The 8415-nt window shown below is 42.0% G+C and overlaps 1 pseudogene; it reads left to right on the top strand.

Annotated features, from left to right (window-relative positions):
• Positions 1-6756: 6756 nt before the first annotated feature.
• LOC145405539 (5S ribosomal RNA) lies at positions 6757-6876 on the top strand (annotated as a pseudogene).
• The last annotated feature ends 1539 nt before the right edge of the window (positions 6877-8415 follow it).

The raw sequence follows: 8415 nt of genomic DNA on the forward strand, positions 1-8415 counted from the left end.
TACACTTGGTTCACAGACTACACACTCATCCAAAGCCACTCCAACACTACAATCCCACTTACAAGCACATCTCACCCTACATACAATCTCTACCAGACAGCCTGAGCCACTTGGAAGAGATACGTAGGCTGTATCGTCTCCACTTCGGTCAAGATAGGCTGGTCCTGCAGTGGATACTCAAATGGCTGATCTCTCTGTCTGTCTGTCTGTCTGTCTGTCTGTCTCTCTCTCTCTCTCTCTCTCTCTCTCTCTCTCTCTCTCTCTCTCTCTCTATATATATATATATATATATATATATATATATATATATATATATATATATATATATATTCTTAGATCAGAGATTTGGTTTCTTTCTGTATCAAGCCTTTACTTAGACTATTTTTAGGCTTCATTCCTGACAGTTTCTTCATTAGGTTCATGTTAATCTGTCACATATCTTAATTTTCTTCTTTTTTATGATTTTCTTTAGTTCAGCTGTAATAACGTTTTTTTCTGTTTTTTCCTTAAGATACTGGTGCGTCATTAGAACTTCCTTTGTACTCTTTGTATGGCTGATGGACCTTTAAATCTATCAGTCTCTGGACTGCAAGGGTAAATGCTAGAGTGTCTAGCGAGCTATGAATTGTGGCTTCCATAATACTGCCGTCACCTGCCCTCCATTCCCACTCCTGGCATCCATCCCCTCCCGTAGTCTCTCCTAACATCCCTCCTCTTCTTTCCATTCCCACTCCTGGCATCCCTCCCCTCCTTTCCATTCCTGTTTCTGGCATCCCTTCCTTCCCCTCCCTTGTCCGTCCCTCCGTTCATGTGACCTCCCCTCCCTTGTCTGTCCCTCTGTTCATGTGACCTCCCCTCCCTTGTCCGTCCCTCCGTTCATGTGACCTCCCCTCCCCTTCCATAGTCACCCCTCCCTATTTTCCCTTCCATTGCCCCCAGATATCCTCCCTTCCCCTCCCCTCACCTATTCTCCATTCCCCATTCCCCAGCCCTTTCCACTCAAGGCCTCCTCCCATCCTTTCCTCCCCTACCCTTCCCCCTACACTAGAGTATGCTGGATGGCCCCTGCCCAAACTTTTACTGCAACACGTTGCTCTCTGTTCTCCTGTTTTATTATTACATTTCTCTATTTTTCACGCATTTCCCTCCACGCGACTTCTTTTATTTCTCCACTAACTTCATTTTATTTATCATCTCTATCTGATTTTCTTGTTTATAATTTCTCTCACTCTGTTTTTCCTTTCCTTGACTAATTTTTATTTTTACCTGACTCTATCAGGTGGTAGATGGTGGCTACCAGCATCCACTCACTTGATATAATACTGCCTACTTCTTTCTTAACCTTTATCATTGTTTTTCTGTGTCTGCCCTTCTTTCTTCATGTTTCTCTAATCCTTTCTGTAATTTTCTTTATCACTTTCCAGTTCAGGTGGATCTGCATTAACCCGCCCCGTCCCAACCGATTTTCCACCACTGATTCCCCCCAATCCCGACCAATTTTGGAAAAAAAAAAAATTGGCTCAAACCTCCGCTTTTGGTGTGAAACATCGATAATTCATAGAGAAATCGCTCACCTCAGGTTTAAAATACTCGATACAGGTACCAGTACCCCTTACCTTACTGGGTTTTCTATCAGGCTGGCTCCAAAGAAAACGAGTTCTATGGAAGGGTAACTATTCCACACCACTCATAAACGGTACTTATTTATTTATTTGGTATGAATATGTAGTATAAGAGTATATTGGTTTTCATACAGTAATATAGGCAATATAAGCATTGTTTCACTCACCAAAGACATCAACACGACATTACCTGATGATCATTTCTGACTGTTTCTTCCTCTAATGCTACATAAACTTTGTCCTCCACGTTGTCATCGATTGGGGAATCACCCTAGCCCTAAATTTCGTACCGTGGCTCGACATGTCTTTCCTGGCCAGATCACTGGTAACAAGTGAATTGCTGAGACAATTGCATGCAGGGGAGGGAGGTAATGCGGGGTAAGGCACTGACCCTGCCTGGCATCTTGTAGAGGAAGGTGTCCTGTGTATACATACCAAAAACCACGTGCAAAAATTGAAAATTGTGCAAATTAGGGTCTTTGCAATTGCTGCGTGTTTATATACGTTAACAGGACTAACAGTGAAAAAATGTGTCTACGTATATATAGGCCTACATCAACGGGACATGGCGGGTTTAGTAATAAGCCTAACAGTTTCCTATTACTCAAGAAACCATTTTCATCACTGAATAGTAACCATATATTATAGCTAAATGAAGGGATGATGTGGATTCTACTAAGATGCTCCAGTTTATTGGGCGCAGAAACACAAACACTGCGTCCACCCAGGAACCAAACTTCCATACTCTTCCACGCACCTCGCTTTGCCAAGGCGCTGTCTGCAGCAGGGAAACATTGGTTCAGTACACAGGACAGTCCTGCAGAGGTGTTTGCTTGCCTACGGTTGATGGGTCTGCTTGGCCTGACAGACCGAAGTTACTCAACAACAACCTTACTCTACTTTTCCACTTGTCGCAACTTTATTATTATTTTTTATTATTATTATTATTATTATTATTATTATTATTATCCATTCATTCATTCATTCATCATCCAATCCTATGCTGCCCCATGAGGAGTGTAGAAGCCCGGGGCTAGGCAAGTTGATCCTGACATTTAAGATCACAGTGACCAGCCTTACTCATCCCTGAGTGGCATTACGACAGCAATAAACCCGAACCAGCCCTTGGATGTAAACCTTCACCGGCTCAATTTGATTGGGGTGCCGTAATTAACCACTAAACCACCAGGTGCCATAACTTGGTTATATGGTTACAATCCAGCGTAGTAAATGGTTTCCTGGTGTACAGGAAACCATTTGGCTTGTCACTCAGTGCAGAGTCACCCACAGGCAGAAGGAAGAGAAAAGAATGAAGGAAAGAAAGGCAGAAGAGGGAGTGTAAAGTCATCTGTAGGCAGAAGGACGAGGAAAGAATGAAGGAAAGACAGAAGAGGATGGAGGGAAAGCAGGATGGAGGAGAGAAAAGGGCAGACACCCGAGATTAGCACTACATCGATTGAGTGGATGGCGAGCGCCCCTACCTACCACTGTTATTATTATTATTATTATTATTATTATGCGATTATTATTATTATTATTATTAGGCTATTATTATTATTATTATTATTATTATTATTATTATTATTATTATTATTATTAGGCTATTATTATTATTATTATTTTTATTATTATTATTATTATTATTAGGCTATTATTATTATTATTACTGAACAATATTTGTTTGTTTATAGTCTTCTGTTCGGTATTCTTCTTGTTCTTTTCACAATTTTTATATTCTTACTTGCCTCTTTACTATTTTGTACTCATCATCACTTGATCATTATTTGTACAGTACATACCCCTTTCTGCATTCATTTCCCTTCATTTACCAATTCTGTTTTTTCCATCAATTTTCTCTGCTGTATTTTCCTCGATATTCCTCTTGTTATTTTTTCTTCCTTTTCCTCCTCCACATTTTCTTCCCTTGACTCATCTTTGTTTTCCATTTTGGTCTTTATATTTTTCCTTCGGTCTTCGACATTCTCATCCTTTTTTTTTTCCCCCCTCCTTTTGCCTCTTCTATAAAACATTTCTTATCTAGCCTCCTCTAGTATATATTTTCCTGCCGTTTCTTTTATTTTTCTTTCATTCCCAGTTATCAGTTTTCATGTCCTCATTTATGTTCATTCAGTTTCCTAAATTTCTCCATTAAATGGTTCTCTTTTAACTTTCGTATCCCAATTTCTAACGATGATTTCTGAAATACGAGTTGACGATGGGACGTATTTGGCCTTCTTATGTGACTGCTCATTGATTTCTGTAATAGAGAATGGAGGCCGATCGCATGTAATAACCACATGCGTTGTAAAATTGGCCTTCAGTAGGGTTTCCATTCCATTTCGCGATTTAGGGTTTATGCATACAATCTTTAATCTCATATTCTAAAAGTTTCTACAGTCTATCTTTAACACACGGAGTTTTAAGCTCCCGGGCACGTACTGTCGTGGTCCAAGGGGTTCCCGGCACCTCATCCCTCTCAGTTGGTTGATGTATCTGAGACACTAATTTGCAGACCAGTCCATAATGACCCTCTTCCACTCCAACGGCGATTTTTTAGTGTTTCGCGGACGGCTTGGTCAGCGTTTTCATTGCTTATCCTGCATCACTTATTCCTTTCCTGCATACACTGCCACAAACACAGCAGCAGTCTGAGCCATCCCCGCAACACCTAACATACAGACAGGTGAGATTTTGGTGGAGCGCTATTTACGAACCACCCTGTTTGCTTGTGTCTGCCTTATGCAGTATGGGTCAATATAATACGGACATTAAGAACACACAAAATATTGATAAGCTGTATCGTGGAAAAATCAGTCGCTGAGGAGACGAGTGTGGGAATATACCTGGAGCACACACACACACACACACACACACACACACACACACACACACACACACACACACACACACACACACACAATCTGTAATGTGCAAAATCAATGGCTAAGGAGAAGGTGCTGTTAATCCTCCTTCGCTGACGAGAACGAAGCAACAACACCCAAGAGAGTACGAAACCTCCCGACACTCCAGTAAATTCACACCTTGCTTGGATATTCAACATTCAACCATAAACTGGACTCCTTGGTTGTTATTTCTCACACTCGTACCGCTCACTTGCTGACGCATCTGTTTGGGGGAGAATGGGGGAGGGAAGAAGCAGATTGGTTGGGGATGAGAGGGAAAAGAGGGCGACAGGGAGGGAATGTGAAGGGGAGGGGAAGGAGGGGCAGGAGGAATGGGGAAAAGAAATATAAAACAATAAAGAGAAGCGTAGAGGGAAGGAAAGAAAAGAAAAGGAGAGGGAATGGTGAAAGTGAAAGGGAGAGGTGAGAAGGGAACAGATGGGAGGGAATGAGGAGGTTAGAAGAGGCAGAGGAGTCATGAGAAGGAGAGTGGAAAGAATTGTCGGGGAGTGGATGAAGGAAACGAAGGGAGACGAGAGACACATGCGAGAAAGGAGAGAGTAGGAAGGGAGAGATGATGGGATCGGATAGAGAATGGAGAAGGATGAGGAGGGAGGGAGACTGGGGAAAGAAAAGGGAAGGAGAAAATGGAGGGCAGGGGCAGGGGAGGAAAAGGGAAGGAAAGAGGAAGTTAGTGGGGGGAGAGAGAAAGGATATTGTGCAGAGGGAAGAAAGGGGTGGAGAAGGAGGGGTGAAAGGAGGGAGAAGAGATAGAAGGAGACGGGGAAAAGGGGGAGGGGGGTGCTTTTTACCCATGACTCTCAAAATCTGTTCAGCATGCAGCAGCAGCAACAACAACAACAACATGAAGCACAATAGACCACTTGATGTCGAGCTGTGGTCAGTGAGGTTGTTTATGAAGGTCTATTAATCGAATCCCGGCTGACCATTCCATCACTAGGCCAACAGGGAGAGATGTGTAGTACTTCCTCTCCCCTCTCTCTCTCTCTACCTATCTATCTATCTATTTTTCTTTCCATCCATCATCTATCAGTCACTATCTCTATTTATCTGTTTACGTATTTATCTACCTACCTATCTTAACTCCTCACCTCCCTCCGTCTCCCCGTCTCCCTGTCTTCGAGTTAGTCCTCCCCCCTCCTCCTCCTCTCTCTCTCTCTCTCTCTCTCTCTCTCTCTCTCTCTCTCTCTCTCTCTCTCTCTCTCTCATCATCATCATCATCATCATCATCATCATCATCCCCTCCGTCCTTCAGTCGCTCCTCCATATTTCCATTATTTATTACTTCCCTCCCACACTCTTCCCTAAGTCCATCCTCACTTCCTTGAACTCTGCTACTTCTCTCTCTCTCTCTCCCCATCCTCCCACCCTTTCTCTCCCTCAGCGCCTCAGGCGCTGCCACTTCCCTACCGCTCTCCTTCCTCCATCCTGAATATATATGACTCCATGAATTTTAAAAGATCGACCGATTTATTTTGTCTCTCGTATTTCCCACCATAAAGAGCAGTTAACCTGAATATCTAGCCAAGCCCGTGGGGAGGAAGGAAGAAGAAGAAGAAGAGCAGAGCTTTGTTTCCAGTGGTACTTGAGGAGGTACAGTCGGGAGTAAAAATTCAGGAAGGGGAATAAGAAGAGCAGGAAGAGGAGGAGGAGGAGAAGAGTGCTTTGTTTCGTACTTGATGGGTACAGTTGGGCTAAAAAGTTCAGGGAATGTCCTATGCTTATCTCCCCGACGCATCTCAAAGGGATGTTCGCCAGCAGAAGAGGGCAAGAAGATAAGGACGTGGCATGAGCTTTTGTCCCCGAGCTTACAGTACCCCATTGGTTGCAGATTTGGGAATCGCTGTAACATTTCTATTCGTCTCTCCCCTTATTTTTGCTAATGATATTAAATACATGTGCCGCATTTTCTTCGACGTAAGATGTTTTCGAGCACCACCACCATAGTTAAGTCCGAGTAGATTAAGTTAGGCTTGTTTAGGTATGGTTAGGTTAGATGTCAATGTACTGCAGACAGTAGGTTAAGTTATACCAAGTCAGACTTATATTGGCTTAGATTTGATTAGGTTGAGTTAAACTAAGTTAGTTTAGTTCAGATGTCATCAGGCTGGAATTGTTAGCATAAATTAGCTATAATTGTACAGTTTTAAAAACAGATTGTTTACTGAATAACCTCCCGACTCCCACCCACAGCCAGAGAAGCGATCCACTTCCACGCCTTTTTCCACACTGAGTACACCGCTTCCCGTCCGATCAGCGAAGTTAAGCAACGTTGGGTCTGGTTAGTACTTGGATGGGTGACCGCCTGGGAACACCAGATGCTGTTGGCATCCCTACGTGTCAAGTGGGGTTGGTGGAGGATTAGTGCCCCTCCCTGTAAAACAATTAACTCTAAGCCATTGGCCACCCCGTCTGGGATACATGGCGTCTGGCAATGATGATGATGATGATGAGTCCTGAGAATTGTCAGTAGTAGAATTAGTTGCCCAACTCTAACCAGAGTTCATAAACCGTGTAGCTTAATTTGCCCAGGGGAATTTACCTACGGACCTCAGCCGTGTGTGTGTGTGTGTTCTGGCCTAATTGTATCTTTACAGGAATGGGTCAAGCTCGTACCGTCCCGTGTCTTAAACCATTTTTTTCGTACATATCATTGAATTTATGAATTGTTTTAGCACACGCTATTTCATTCGCTAGTGCATTCCACCGATCAATTGCCCTATTTGGGAAACTAAATTTCCTTACGTCTTTATCGCTTCTCTTTTTATGCAGTTTTTTGCAGTGTCCTCTTGCTGATGCATCCCCATAGGTTATGTAATAATTTATATCTACTCTCTCCTTCTCTGATATGCATTTGTATAGCGTAATCATGTCTCCTCTTTTCCTTCTCTCCTGAAATGTACGTAGACTCTGTTTTTCTAGTCTTTCTTCGTAACTTAGATCCCTTAAGCTTCGTACCCATCTTGTAGAGGCCCATTGAACTTTTTCAATCTTATCTATGTGTTTTTTGAGATGAGAACTCCAGACTACTGACGCATACTCCAGGGTTGGTTTGACGAATGATGTTATTATCTTTCTTAGCATGTCTTCATTTATGTATGTGAATGCTATTCTCATATTTGCAAGCAGTGTATACATGTTCCGTACCTTTTTACCGATGTAGTCAGCTGTAGATAGTCTGTTATTGATAATCACACCTAGGTCCTTCTCTTTTTCTCATGTGTGTAGGGTTTTGCTTCTTAACTTATAATCCCAATCAGGTCTATTTCCACTTTTACCAAACTTGATTACATGACACTTGTCCACATTGAATTCCATTTGCCATATATTGCTTCATTCATGAAGTTTGTTTAATTCTTCTTGTAGCTCTTTACATGAGTCTTTGTTAATAATCAATTCTCCTTCGTATTTTTGCATTATCAGCAAACATATTTAGATAGCTTTCATTCCCAATGTTACTGTCTGTATCATTTATATACACTAAAAACATAATTGGTGTCAGCACTAAGCCCTGTGGAACTCCGCTAGTCACTTCTGTCCATGATGAGTATTTTCCCCTTAGTACTGTTCTCATTTCCCTTTTTTTTTTTTAGAAAATCTTGCATCCAACAATACAGTTTGCCCTGGATTCCTCCTTGATGGTAGTTTCCATAAAAGTCTTTGGTGCAGTACTCTTTCAAATGCTTTCTTGAAATCTAAATAGATACTGTCCACCAATCCTTCTCTGTTCCGTAATGTTTCTGTTACTCTATCATAGTAGCTCAACAGATTCGTAACAAATGATTTTCCCTTTCTGAAACCAAACTGTCTTTCTGTTATCATATTGTGTTCTTCTAGATGATTTACCCAAACTTTTCTTATTAGCTTTT

This window comes from Coenobita brevimanus, chromosome 7 (assembly GCF_032717465.1).
Source record: "Coenobita brevimanus isolate Jiangsu-jjx chromosome 7, ASM3271746v2, whole genome shotgun sequence".
NCBI lineage: Eukaryota > Metazoa > Arthropoda > Malacostraca > Decapoda > Coenobitidae > Coenobita > Coenobita brevimanus.